This window comes from Onychomys torridus, chromosome 7 (genome assembly GCF_903995425.1).
Source record: "Onychomys torridus chromosome 7, mOncTor1.1, whole genome shotgun sequence".
NCBI classification, from domain to species: Eukaryota; Metazoa; Chordata; class Mammalia; order Rodentia; family Cricetidae; genus Onychomys; species Onychomys torridus.
In genome coordinates, this window is record NC_050449.1 from 93,144,711 (window position 1) to 93,160,295 (window position 15,585).

Genomic DNA, 15,585 nt, shown 5'->3' on the forward strand with positions numbered 1-15,585 from the left:
TCAGGTCAGACAGAGCAGCAGAAAGGAAAGGAAATACTGAGCATTAGAAGAAATGAATCCAGACCCAATCTCCATGAAATGAAGGCCACAAAGCACATGCTAAAGACAGGAAAGAAAAATATTCATCAGAAGGGGACCTCCTGTCACCACAGTTAAACACCATCTGGACTCATTAGACTTTTAGTTATCTGCTGTGCTTCAAGTTACATCAAATCTTGAAGGAAAATAACACTCCAGACGTCTAGTCAGCCTCTCTCCGGGGTCTACTTGTGTAATAGTGGGGTTTCTGCCCATATTCACAGAGTTTGGTATCATCTATCCACACAGAACCCCTCCAAATTCCCATGAGGACTTGGATTTGTCCAGCACCACTGATTCCCATGTTCCCATCCTCTAACAACTTAAGAAATCCTGTGTCGCTAAATTATAGAATTCTGGAGAACATGTCCCTGTCTATAACATGTCCCTGTTAGAGTTGTTATGGTGCAAAACACTGAATCCCACTCAGTCTAGCTTGAGAGGAGAAATGGGGGAACACATTTGTTTATTGTACAGCAGCTACTGAGTGGTATTAGAAAACCCAAGAGGAAGAAGACAACCTTTCTCAAGAAAGAGGTAGAAAGTGGACCTGGAAAGTCATTATGATTCAGTTCCATCTCTCATCTCTGGCCCTCTCCGCACACCTTCTTCAGGGTGTGTCTCCGTAGACTGGCACCTCCTGATCTTCATCCCACAGTGCAATGCACACAATTCACACAGTTCATGAGGTCTCACAATGCAGCCACACAAAGGGAGACTAAACAGCCAGCTTGCCCCCAGGTTCAACTCCAAACTCCCAGAGAATTTGAGGTGTCTTCCCTTTCCCAGTCAGCCACAGCTAAGAGGATCCTGCAGTGTAAAGAGGATTGCTCTGGACATCCCCAGAGCATCCCATGGTCACAGGGGACTTTCGCACTGTCCAACACCCTGAACCAACACTGTACAGTACACTACTTTGCCTCTCCTAACCCTAGTCCCACATTGACTCCTACCAACCTTCCCCAGGAAACTGAACCATATCATTGTGGGGTATTTGTCTACTGTGTAAAGATACATTGCTGTGAACGGTGTAATAAAAAGCTGAATGGACAATCGTAGCTGGAGTTTTCTCTGGTCCTGCCCAGCCCCATATATCCCACAGTTTACAAAATAATCACTCAGAAGCTTATATTAATTAAAACTGTTCAGCCATTAGCTCAGGCCTAACACTGACTAGCTCTTATATTTAAGCTCAGCCCATTTCTGTTAATCTATATGTCATCACATGTTCTGTGGCTTTACCTGTTACCTTTACATACTGCTCCCTGGATGGAGGGCTGGCGTCTCCTGCCTCAGCCTTCCTGTTCCCAGAGTTCTCCTCTCTCTTTGTCCTGCCTATACTATACTTCCTGCCTGGCTACTAGCCAAACAGAATTTTATTTATCTATCAATCCCAGCAACACATTCAAAGGCTACAGAAAGACATCCCCAGCAGACAATAGCTAGGCAGGAGAGATAGGGGAGTTCCAGGAAAAGGAGAGAAACTTGGGATGAATCTAGACTCATGCACAGCAGATGCCAATGAGACACAGAGCCAGTCAGACATACAGAATGGAAGGTCAAAAGCCACATGGTAAAACATAGATTAATAGAAACAGGTTAACTTAAGTTATAAGAGCTAATGGGATAAGCCTAAGCTAAGGCTGAGCTTTCACAATTAATAATAAATCTCCATGTCATTATTTGTGGACTAGCAGCCCAAAGAAAAATCTGACAACACCAAATGAGGAGAGAAGAGAAAATGTTAGGGTAAAAGAACAGAGACATATCCAGATAGCAAGCATGAATATCAAAAATTGCAAAGGAAGAGGGTAACCTGTCATCCCAGCACTTGGGAGACTAAGGCAGGAGGATTGTTTTGAGTTCAAGGCCAGCCTCAACTACATAATGAGTTCAAGGCTAACCTGGACTACATTGTCAGGACCTATCTCCAAAAAAGAAAAAAAGAAAAAGAATGTCATCCTGGATGGATGATTTCATCTGTAAAGTGTTTGCTATATAAGCATGAGGACCTGAGTCAATTCTGAGCAGGCACATTAATGCTGGGCCTGGTGACATATACCTCTAATCCCAGCACTAGGGAGGAAGAGTGAGGAGAATCCCACGGGCTTACTGGCTACTCAGTATAACCAACTTAGTAAGCTCCAGGTTCAGTGAGAGACCCTGTCTCTGTAAGAAGAAGAAAGAAAAGAAAGAAAAACGTAAAAACTAATTGAGTAAAACATCCACATAAACCTCTGGCTGCCACACATATGTGTACTCACATGTGCGTGTGTGCGTGTGCGAGAACATAAAAACACAAAGATTTTCAAAGCATTATTTTATGCATGTACTTGTGTGTACAGGGTGTGTTTGTGGGTGTACATGTGGGTGTGCAAGTGTGCGTGCACATGTGTGTACATGTGTGTGGAGGCCAAAGGTCACAATCTAGTGTCATTCCCCAGAGACCACCCATCTTGTTTCTCAAAGTCTCTCACCTGGACCAGGGTTTGTGACAGAAACTGAGGACAACTGGGAAGTTAAACAGGACTATGTTGGGGAGACAACCGGCAACCAGGGGGCAAGAGTGGAGTTGGTGTAATAGAAGCGCCCATCTGCCCAGCTAGACTAATGTGGTTATACTCGGCTTTGTTTTCCTTTTCCTATTTTGAAAAAAAATCCTTGTTTTTTTTTTTAATTCCATATAACTAATCAATTTTGGTTTCCATAGCCTTGTTCCTTTTTTCTTTTTGTCTTTTTTTTTTTAGTTCATTGTATACACCATGGACATATTTATCATGTACAACATGAAGTTTTGAAATACAGAGATACTGTGAAATAATTACACTGAGATAATTAATATATAAACTACATCACATTTTGTTTCATTTCTTGTTAGCTGAGTCTTATATGCTGTGAAGGTCATAGTCATTACACTTACTTCTTATAGGTCTTTATTCATTTTGGTGGGTGGGTGGTTGGTTGGTTGGTTGGTTGGTTGGTTGGTTGGTTGGTTGGTTGATTGTAGCACTGGCTGGCCTGGAATTTGTTATATATATATATAGACCAAGCTGGATTCAAATTCACAGAGACCCATCTGTCACTGCTTCCTAAGTGCTGGAATCAAAGGTATGTGCCACCACAACTTTTTTCAGAAAGTCTTACTCTAACTAAGTGAGGCTTTATGTACAGAGTCCCTGGGCTTGGCACCCAGTATGTATGCCCACAGGTCATCACGATCACCCCAATGCCTTTCCCTTTCAGAACTAATGTCTGTGGGTGAGAGTAAAGGCTACAGAAACAAATTCAGGAAACACCACTTCTCAGCTGGGGCAGTGTGAAGCCCACTGTATCTTTTAGGCAGATGAAGCTTCCTGAAGATACTGCATATAGACACAGACAGACACACAGACACAGACACACAGACACACACACACACACACACACACACACACACACACACACACATATTTGCAGAGTCAAGTAGGCTGGCATCTCACTCCTGCCCCTGTGGATGGATACTATCCCTTTGTCAACTATACCCAGAGTTTTCAGGCAGCCCAAAATATCACCATTTAGGATAAATGAATTGCCCTCTATTGCTTTTTTCTTATATCACCATGAGCCCACAGTCACTCTGGTATAACTGCTAAACACCACAGTTTACTCAGGAATTATATGTTCATCTCATTGTGAGTGTGTGTGTGTGTGTGTGTGTGTGTGTGTGTGTGTGTGTGTGTGTGTGTTTGTGCTTATATGCATGTGTGTATATGAAGGTACATGTGTCTGCATGTTCATAGAGGTCAGAGGACCATCTCAGGTGTCATTCCTCAGGTTGCTATCCATCATTTTCTAGACATGGTCTCAGTGACCTGAAACTCACCAAGTAGGCTAACCTAACTGACCAGCTAGCCTAGGGACCCCCCCTGCCTCCATTTCCCTGTTGCTGGGATTACAAATACCTACTACCACACTTGCTTTTTATTATTATTATTATATTTGTGTTTTAATTTTACACATCAGCCATGGGTTCCCCTGTCCTCCCACCTCCCGCCCCCACCCCTACCTTACCCCCATCCCCTCCCCTCCATTCCCATCTCCTCCAGGGCCAAGACTCCTCTGGGGATTAATTTAAACCTAGTGGATTCAGTACAGGCAGGTCCAGTCCCCTCCTTCCAGGCTGAGCAAAGTGTCCCTGTGTAAGCCCAAGGTTCCAAACAGCCAGCTCATGCACTAAGGACAGATCCTGGTCCCACAGACTGGATGCCTCCCAAACAGTTCAAGCTATTCAATTGTCTCACTTATCCAGAGGGCCTGATCCAGCTGGGGGGGGCTCCACAGCCTTTGGTTCATAATTCATGTGCTTCCATTCATTTGGCTAGTTGTCCCTGTGCCTCTCCAATCTTGGTCTCAACAATTCACACTCTTACAGTCCCTCCTCTTTCTGACAATTGGACACCTGGAGCTCCACCTGGGGCCTGGCTGAGGATCTCTGCATCCACTTCCAGCAGTTATTGGATGAGAGTTCCAGCACGACTGTTAATGTGTTTGGCCATCTGATCACCAGACTAGGTCAGATCAGGCTTTCTCTCAACCATTGCCAGCAGTCTATAGAGGATACATCATTGTGGATTTCTGGGGACCTGGCAACAACCTAGATGCCCTTCAACTGAAGAATGGATAAAGAAAATATGGTACATATACACAATGGAGTACTACTCAGCAGAGAAAAACAATGACATCATGAGGTTTGCAGGCAAATGGATGGAACTAGGTTCAGGGTAACTGGATTTATGTTGAGGTCTTTGATCCACTTGAACTTAAGTTTTGTGCACGGTGACAGATATGGATCTATTTGCAGCCTTCTGCACATTGACATCCAGTTATGCCAGCACCATTTGTTGAAGATGCTTTCTTTTTTCCATTGTACATTTTTGGCTTCTTTGTCAAAAATTATATGTTCATAGGTGTGCGGGTTAATGTCAGGGTCTTCAATTCTATCCCATTGGTCCACATGTCGGTTTTTATGCCAGTACCAAGCTGTTTTTATTACTGTAGCTCTATAGTAGAGCTTGAGGTCGGGTATTGTGATGCCTCCAGAGGTTATTTTATTGTACAGGATTCTTTTGGCTATCCTGGGTTTTTTGTTTTTCCATATGAAGTTGAGTATTTTTCTTTCCAGATCTGTGAAGAATTGTGTTGGTAACTTGATGGGAATTGCGTTGAATCTGTAGATTGCTTTTGGTAAGATCGCCATTTTTACTATGTTAATCCTGCCTATCCATGAGCATGGGAGATCTTTCCATTTTCTGACATCTTCTTCAATTTCTTTTTTCAGGGACTTAGAGTTCTTGTCATATAGGTCCTTCACATGCTTAGTTAGCATAACCCCAAGGTATTTTATATCATTTCTGGCTATTGTAAAAGGTGATGTATCTCAGATTTCCTTCTCAGCCTGTTTATCTATTGTATATAGGAGGGCTACTGATTTTTTTGAGTTGATCTTGTATCCTGCTTTGTTGCTGAAGGTGTTCATAAGCTGTATCAGTTCCTTGGTTGAATTTTTGGGGTCACTCATGTATACTAACATGTCATCTGCAAATAGGGAAAGCTTGACTTCTTCCTTTCCAATTTGTATCCCCTTAATCTCCTTATGTTGTCTTATTGCTCTGGCTAGAACTCAAGTACTATATTGAATAAGTATGGGGAGAGAGGACAGCCTTGCCTTGTTCCTAATTTTAGTGGTATTGCTTTGAGTTTCTCTCCATTTAATTTGATGTTGGCTGTTGGCTTGCTGTAGATTGCCTTTATTATGTTTTGGTATGTTCCCTGTATTCCTGATTGCTTCAAGACCTTTATCATGAAGGGGTGTTGGATTTTGTCAAATGCCTTTTCTGCATCTAGTGAGATGATCATGTGGTTTTTCTCTTTGAGTTTGTTTATATGATGTATTACATTGATGGACTTTCGTATGTTGAACCACCCTTGCATCCCTGGGATGAAGCCTACTTGATCATGGTGGATAATTGTTTTGATGTGTTCTTGGAGTCTGTTTGCCAGTATTTTATTGAGTATTTTTGCATCAATGTTCATGATGGCTTTTTTTTTTTAACAGATTCTAGGGATGGAATTCAGGTCCTCATACTTGCAATACAAGAACTTTATCAACTGAACTCTCTCCCAGGGCCCAATTCAGCCTACCTTAAAGAGAGACAATGTGAAAAGGAGACAAAAACCTTTATGTCAGCTGAAGGACAAACTCAAAGCTCTATGATCAAAAGAAGAGATCCTGTCGAGATTTCCCTCTTGCCACAAGACAGCTCATTTTATAGACCTTCATCCGGGTCTGCAACTTGATGTATCAGATTCTTCCTTTTAGAAAATGATGAGCCACTGAGAAGCAGAAGATGAGATTTTCAGGAGAGGTTTAAATGAATTTTATAGCCTATGTCATCCCTATCAAATGACACCAGCACCTCCATAATGCTTATTAAAATTAATACTGCTTGAGCAAGCCTAAAGCAGTGGGGATGTTTTAGCAAGTCTGCATGTTATAGTACTGTCCAGCATGGAATCTGGGTCTGAGAACATGATGGGTTTAATGTGGTTGCAAAGGAAAGACCATCATGCAGGGAATGGATAGGTGGTCTAAATGGTACCTGGATAGACTCTTGGGATGGATGGGCCTGGGTAAACTACTGCCTCACAGTTGGAGCAACTAGGCATCCAAAGGCACAGTGCAGGTCAAGTTTTACCTTCTCGGGGCTGGGGGAGAGAGTTTGTTCTGTACTCACTCCTGCTGTCTGGTGGTTGGCTGGGGGTTTGTGGTTTACAGATGAAATGTTCCAATCTCTTCCTTCATCCTCATACAGCTCACTCCCTGTGTCGCTGTCTCGTCATGTTGTCTTTACTCCGTACAAGTCCTCTCTCCCCTAATCTCTTCCTTCTGTAAGAATGCCAATCATATCAGATCAGGAGCCACACTAATGCCTTCGTTTTAACTCAATTACTTCTGCAAATGCCAGCAAGGTGGCTCAGTGGGTAAGGGTGCCAGCTACCAAGCCTGGTGACTTGAGCTTCACCCCATAACCCACATGGTAGAAGACAGATGATCCCACAAGCTTTCTTCCGACCCTCAAGTGTGCGCTGTGGTACATGCACATACCAAATAAAGAAATACATGTAATTCTTAAATAACCTATTTCTAAATAAAGACATACTCTGAGGAGTGGGGATTGAGATTTTAATGCTTCTTTTTGGAGGAACACAGTCAGCACTGTAATAAGAACCTGCTTTCCTTTCTTTGCCCCATTTGAGACAACACCAAGTGTCACTGATGACACCAATTGTCACTGAAAAGCTGCAGGCTTAAGTGCAGTCTCAGCCTCTGTAGTGTTGGCCTCTATATGAAGCTGACACATCTTTCAATGCAGCCATGTTTGGGATGAGTGGCCATCACAGTCACCAAGCAAGAACCAGCAGCTCCAACATTAATGTTAGAGAATGCCAATCCTGACTCCTCAGATCAGGAGCAAGAGCACTAACTCCTACAGTAGGGAGGAGCGATGACTCCTCCACTAGATGCTCCTTACATCAGCCAGCCCATTCACAGCAATTTTGCTGATGTTAGGACCCTGGTCCTCAGCTAGGAACCTTGAAGTTCTGCGTAGCATCTTATCTTACCCCAAGCTTGTCTCATCTTACAAATGAACCTTAAAACTCATGCTAATGTTTACGCTACTCTGTAGTGAGCTTATTTGCTTTAATATTCAAATAAAACTTCAAATAACTTACAAAACAGCATAATTAATTCTCTGGGTGGAAATACCATGTTTACATCCTAAGGCTTGTGTACTCCTGCTTTATAGATGTCCTATTTGAAACAGACCAGACTAAAGGCAGAGCTGAGATTAATGACCTCAATGCTCCCTCTTTCCAGTGGATCTGTAAGCACATTATCCAATCAACAGCAAATCTCAAAGAAGTGAAGAGAGACATAAGAGGGACATGTCTTTGTAGCATCTTACCATGCTTTAAAAAGAAACAATAGAGCTGTGAGGAGGACCAGGCTGAATTTGAATTCCAAGGCAATATGAGGGTAAGAAATATGGACTCTGTCTTCATAGAGCAAGGATGTTTTGACCACTTCCCAGTGTGGGAGGCAAGACAAACTTTCTCTATGGAAATCTACATGGGACAGCAATTGTACACCCACACCCACAGTCCTAGATTACATTTTTATGGACAGAATGCATGGAGTAGCCTCCTTAATCCTCTAAAAAGTAAATGTTCTTAGGTCAACTGGGGAAGGAAATCAGGGTCCAAGAATGAGGAGGGGCAGAGAGAATGGGGAGGGAGAGAAAAAGGGAACAAGGAGAGAGGGAAAAGTGGGGAGAGAAAGAGAGAGAAGAGAACATGGGAGAACCCCTCTCAGGGATTTTTTTTTTTTTTTTTGAAACAGGGTTTCTCTGTGTAGCTTTGTGCCTTTCCTGAAACTCACTTGGTAGCCCAGGCTGGCCTCGAACTCACAGAGATCTGCCTGGCTCTGCCTCCCAACTGCTGGGATTAAAGGCATGGGCCACCACTGCCTGGCCCCCTCTGAGGGATGTTTGATCTTTGCCTCTTTCTCTCTTGCTCCCACCCAGGCACTTTCACCAAGATGGTAACTGTAGCCAGGCATGCACCTACCTGCCAGTAAGGGGAGCACTTCCCTCTGGCCCGGTCTCCAGAGTGTGGAGATAACCCCAGCATAGCTTCAGTTTCCCTACACATTTGCTTGCCTTGTGGTGTTGGGTACAGACACAGTCCCTGGAATGGGATAAAGTGAAGAAATCAATCCCCAGCTTTCCAGACAGAGGAGAGATGGAGGATCTTGGGAGGCAAGGAGTGCTAAGAAAGGAGAACCTGCTTACCCACCCAACCTACCCTCCTTCCCCCTCAACCCTCTACAAGGACTGTTAGTCCTGATAAGTCTAACCTAAGAAGTCATGAGCCTCCTCCTGTGCAGCTCGGACACTGTAGCCATCATGAGTGATAAAGTAGATCCGGACCAGGAAGTTCATGACTAACCGTCTGCTTCAGAGGAAACAAATGGTTATTGATGTCCTTCACCCTGGGAAGGCAACAGTACCAAAGACTGAAATTCGGGAGAAGCTAGCCAAAATGTACAAAACCACACCAGATGTCATCTTTGTGTTCGGATTCAGGACCCACTTTGGTGGCGGCAAAACAACTGGCATGATCTATGATTCTCTAGATTATGCAAAGAAGAATGAGCCCAACACAGACTGGCAAGACACGGCCTCTATGAGAAGAAGAAGACCTCCCGGGAACAGCGGAAGGAGCGCAAGAACAGAATGAAGAAGGTCAGGGGCACCGCAAAGGCTAACTTTGGTGGCCGCAAAAAGCCAAAGGAGTAGATCTGCGGTGATTTGATCTGCAGTGGTGTGCAGACAATTTCGGAGAGAACAAGTCAACTAAAAGATTAGTATCTGGAGAAGAAAGAAAAAGAAAAGAAGTCATGGTCATCTCAGTCCCTTGACAGTGATTGGTTTAAGCATGAATAGGGACGACTATTCTGCCCAATGAGAAATGAAAGATTGGGGCAGCAACGGAAGGAAGACTTTGGCAAAGAATTCTTAGATTTTAGAAGAAAAGAGAAAAATGCAGTCCTGGTAGGATACATCATGTCTGTGGGCTAAAATCCCAGCAACCATGCTGGGACCACAATCACAGCTAGCAAAGGACAGTCGTCGCTGAGATTGGCAGGATGAAAAGATGGAAAGACTTACAGCCTCAGAATTAGCCAGTCTGGACCCGACTATGTCCACAAGCTGCTTGTCAGGACAGTGACCACGTTTCTGCTGATGTCTTGTCTTTTTCCCTTTCGTGGCATTTCACTTTGTTTTAAAGTCCACTGAAACAGTTTTGGGAAACTTGATGTTGAAAGTTACATGAGTATGCTGGGTACAGTGGGATTTCAGAACTGGAGAAGCTGGGGCAGCAAGCTCCTGAGTTTGGGTCAGCCTAGGCTACATAGAGAATCCCTGTCTGGGGAAAAAGAAAACAAAAATTCACCTCAGAGTAATGCCCTGTTGTACATTATAAGATTTGAGGTTGGGTTAGGGATTTGGCTCAGTGGTAGAGCACTTGCATAGCAAGCGCAAGGCCCTGGGTTCTGTCCTCAGCTCTGGAAAAAGGAAGGGGAAAAAAAAGATTTGAGGTCACTGAAAGGCTGCAGGCTTAAGCCAAAGGTCCAGGTTCAGATCCTTAGTTGACTGGAACAACCCTGCCCTCACTCTAAATTAAGTCCCTCCTCTGGGTTCTAGATGGTGTTTGATTGAAGGAAAAGTGAAAAAACAGTAGCTGAAGAAAAGGGGACCCAAGACTGTTGCAGCATCCTTAAAGTGACTTCTCAGGCAGACAATGGGCTATATCACCCATGATGCTCAGCTAAGAAACACCGAGGTCGGCTCTCTGAGGAAGGCTAGCACAACCTGTGTGCTAGGAATGACTTTTCAGGTTACTGCATGGTTTCCACAGGAATTAGGTTTTAACCAGCATTTCATCTTCATCAAATAGATGTTCCATAAATAAACAGATGTGTACAGAAGAATTCTATGAATATAAAAGTCCCAGTGATCTGTGTTTTTTTCCAGGCTCCTCAAAGCCCAGGCCCCATTTCTACAAAGCAGTGAGAGGGGCTGCTTGACTCTGCATTCTGCTTTGTGTGCACGTTTCCACACGTGGGAACAGAGTTCACATACCTTCCAGTCTCAGTGGTCACAGAAGACTCTGATGCATCGTGATCCGCTGAGCCATGTCAGCTGCTGAGTATTTGGGCATTTTCCATCTTCCTCTATTATGGACATGATGCCATATATATCCTGTACAAATGATTGTATTTTCTTATTTGGATTACCCTTAGGATCAAGCCCCAAGAGTAGGATTACCAAGACAGAGGGTTTGACTTGTTGCATATTTATTGTTACAAGTTTCCAGTTACACTTCAAGGACAAGGACAATTACAGTATGGCCAGCAGTGCATGTGGCTTCTCTTTGCAGACCAAATGTGTCTGTATATCCTATTTATTTTGACTAACATAATATTGACACTTCATAGCTGTTAAAATCTCTACTTCTTTAATCTTATTCAGATTTGGATAATTTTTTAAATCAATTTACTGTGTTTTCTTTTATGTGTGTATGTCCCCCTGTGTGTGCACATGTATGGGGAGAGTGCATATACACATATGTGTGTATGCATATGGGAGACCAGAAGTCAATGCTGAATGTCTTCGTTAATCATTTCCCACCTTACTTTTTTAGACAGGTCTCACTCTGTAGCTCTGGCTGACCTGGAACTTGCTATGTAGACCAGGCTAGCCTAGGACTGACAGCAATCCACTTGCCTCTATCTCTGCCTCCTGGCTGCTGAGGTAAAAGGCTTGCACCACCACACCTAGTTTAGGAGAAACGGCTCAGTGGTAAGAGAACTCGCTGCTCTTACATACGACATGTTCAGTTCCCAGCACTCAGATGGTAGCTCATAACTGCCTGTAACTCCAGTTCCAGAGTATCAGTGCCCTCTTCTGGCCTCCATGGGGAGCAAGCATGCTTGTGGTACACACACATATGTGCAGACAAAACACTCATACACATAAAATTAACATATATGTATTTTTTAAAATTGTGTGTGTACATGCACACATGCACATATATGCAGGCCATGTGTAAATGAGGTGCCCAAGAAGGCCAGAAGACATCAATTCCCGTGAAGGTAGAGTTATAGGCCAGTTATAAGCCACCCAACATGCATACTGGGACTGGAACTCAGGTCCTTTGGAAGAGCAGCCAGTGCTCTTAACCACTGAACCACCTGTCCTGCCCTTCCACCTTAATTTTTGAGACAAGGGCACTCACAGAAGCTAGCCAGAAAACCCTGCTATCTTCCTGTTTCCACCTCCCTAACACTGGGATTACAGGTACATGCTACCACACCCAACCTTTACCTAGTCCTGGGAATCAAACTCAGAACCTCATGCTTGCAGGGCAGACACTTTAACCACTGAGCCGTCTCGCCAGCCTCTGGTTTACTGTTTCAAACTAGGAAAGTGAAAAACAGACTTCCACAAAGCAGATCAATCCACTATGATAATATGGCAACATGAGCCTGTAGGTTGTAGCTTATAAAATACATAAATAAAAGATGCTGCGAATAAATGGTGCTTCATTATATTTTAACAAAATCTTCATATCCTTCATAAGCTGTCAAATAAAAACTGAATAATTCTTTACCTATATGGATCTTACTACAAGCCTTATTTATAATAGTTTGAATAATTTTCTAATTTTTCACTTCAATTGTTTTTTACTTGCCAAAGTCACAATCCTTTTATGATTGAGTCAATTCACATCATTTCTGATGATGTCATCTCTTACTTTAAATATCACAACTCTTAATACATTTATGTTCTGTCATAGATAGATATAAATACGCTCTTGTATCCTTTTAGACAGTCTATTACATATTTTATGTATATGGATGTTTTGTCTGTATGTACATCTGTGTGCCACGTGCATGCCTGGTGAATGAGATCCCACTGTATTGTGAGCTGCTTGAGACTGGTGGGATTCATACCCAGGTCCTCTGGAAGAGCAGCCAGCGCTCTTAACCACTGAGCCACCTCTCTAACACTGTTTTATCCCTTTTTATTTCTGCCTAGTTTGTCTTACAGTCACTTTTTGGCCAATTTCCTTAGTGCCTGGACTTCTGAACTATGTGGTCAACTTCTGCCTTTAGAACCTTAAGGGAAAATGAGGGCATTTATTTGTACAGTTGGGATACTGGTGCAGAGCAGCTGAGAATTCGCAGCGCCCCAGTACGTGTGCCTGATCCCTCAGTAACACACAGAGCTTTTCATGTGCATCAGAAGGAAAAGAAAATGCAGGGCAGGGGGCAGGACTTACCTCTGTGTGAAACTACAACAACCTCAAAATAAAAAGTTCCAACAAGAAAACCACTTTTAAAATGCATGACATTCTCATAAAATGTTTGCTTTGAACTCAGTAAACTTCCAAGTTCACACCCTGAACTCCCAGCAAAACACCTAGAAGCTTGAGGCACAGCCAGATGTATCATCAACTCCCTGCTACTCTGGGCAAGGGGCACCAGGCTGGAAAGTCTTTGTTGTCAGCATCTCCTTGTTCGAGGAATCAGTTTTCAAGCTTCAGATGTGCTACTTTGTCAACAAATTAACAAATATCCATTGAGGACCACAAGCCATCTTGCTGGAAAACAGCACCAGCTGTTGCATAAACAACGCCTAGCAGAGAAAAGTAATATATTTCTCCTAGCAGAGAAAAGTAATAATGTCCTTCTCTTGCCACAGGCCAGGTTTAATTTTTGCAGCTGTGGAGCTGTCGTTGGGGTAACCAAGTGAGTTTCGCAGCCTGAAGTTAAAGCTGGAATTTGTCCGAGGGGTGGGCTTCCCTTTCTGCCCACGGGGCCCGCCCTGGTGACCTTTTTAGCCATTCAGACAGAGATAAAGCTATCTTTCCTTCCTTTTTCCTAGGAACAGCCCAGAACCAGCAATGCTTCAGACAGTTGAATGTGTTCTGTTCACTAATGAAAATCTGGTTTATATTTCTGCATGACTGTGTGCTGGCAAACACAGCACCTTAAAATGAATTTTACATGTTCTGTCCCTGAAAATGATTGCTGGTTCATGAGAAATGCATTCTTTCTTTTTCTTTTTGATTTTGTTTTTTGTTTGTTTGTTTGTTTGTTTAAATCTCCCCAATGTTTTTCCCAGTAAGTTGCCAGACTAGCCCAGGCCAGTGAAACGTAAGTCTTCTTCTGCTTCTGTGGAAATAATCTGGATTCAGCAGGTGCTCCCTGGCTTGGCCAGCTGGGACCCTACACTTGAGGCTCCGTCCCCGCTGCTGTCATTGCTCCATCCTAGGAGTCCCAGAACCCTGACACAATCCAACTCTCCTGGATTACGTCTCTGTTTCGGTGATAAAACACAGACCAAAACCAACTTGGGGAGGGATCAATTTCAGCTCACAACTCCTAGGTCACAGTCCAATAGGGAGAAGTCGGGCAGGAACCAAAGCAGAGGCAGTGGAAGGATGCTGCTTACTGACTTGTTCCCATGGCTTGCTCAGTTTGCTTTCTCACACAACCTAGAACCACTGGTCCAGGGGTAACCCCACCCACAGTGATCTGGGCCCTCCCACATCAACCATTAATCAAGAAAATGCACCACACACATGTCCGCAGGTCAATTCCTCATTTGAGGCTCCCTCTTCCCAAGTGATTCTAGCTTGTATCAAGTTAACAAAGACGAACCAGCACACTCACCATTAAGGGCACAAGTACGAACCGGAACCACTCTGCCATCGCTGCACCCATGAAGCTGAGCAGTTCACTGTGCCTTGCTTGTCCCAGTTTCCTCATCAACCAAATGGGTGAAAAAATGCCTGCTAGAGGACTGCTAAGAAAATGTCTAGTTTCTTCCTGTACCCTCACCTTGGGTCGGAGAACTTTGCCATCTTGCATATACTGATTGACTACGAATTTGCTAAAGGCTGATGAGAAGCAGAGACAACCCTATCCAGTGCCTCTGTGCTTCCTCGACACACCCTCTTCCTAGGCACAGATACCTCACCAGCACTGCCAGTCTCTGTAGCAGCCAGCTAGAAGCTGACAAGTTTGCTGATGGCTAGGACTCCAGTCTGGGTATAAGAATAAAGGAGCCTGGTGGTAGTGGCGCATGCCTTTAGTACCAGCACTCAGGAGGCAGAGCCAGGCAGATCTCTGTGAGTTCGAGGCCAGCCTGGTCTCCAAAGCGAGTTCCAGGAAAGGCACAAAGCTACACAGAGAAACCCTGTCTCAAAAAACCAAAGAATAAAGGACAGGGTTGGGGGTGGCTAGATGACAGGAACACCAATTTGTCTACCTGTTCCAGAGTATAGGCAATACTTCCAGTATATTGCGTGCATGCGTGCACATGCACATACACACACACACACACACACACACACACACACACACACACACACACACACACACACATGCATGTAGTTGCCACTGATGTTATATCCTGGCCATAGAATCACAAAGACCCCTGAAAGGCAACAGCCTCTTTTTGTTAAGCTACTATCACTGAGCTACCTGTTTGTGCCCTGTTCAATTAGCCTTGGGGGCCAGGAACATCATCCATGCACTCTGTTCCTCCCCCACATCCATGCACCATCCCTCTGCTCCTTATTCTGAGCACATGCACGCATACATACTGTGCCTCACCAGATCTCTTTCCGACGGTCCAGGTGCCAGCCTTCAGTTCCTCTCATGGGATACTTTGTTTCTGAAGGCTTTTCCCTTGCAGTATTCCAAGGATGACTGGCTGCAGAATCATTTAACCAGCTATAGTGATGCACAGAGCATCTAGGAGTTTGTGTCCCCAGGCTGTCCAAAGCCCATGTACAGCTGGCACAAGGATCTGGAGAGAGAGATGGGTGAGG

At 44.0% G+C, this 15,585-nt stretch overlaps 1 pseudogene; it reads left to right on the forward strand.

Annotated features, from left to right (window-relative positions):
- Nucleotides 1-9,105: 9,105 nt before the first annotated feature.
- Nucleotides 9,106-9,476, forward strand: LOC118587838 (annotated as a pseudogene).
- The last annotated feature ends 6,109 nt before the right edge of the window (nucleotides 9,477-15,585 follow it).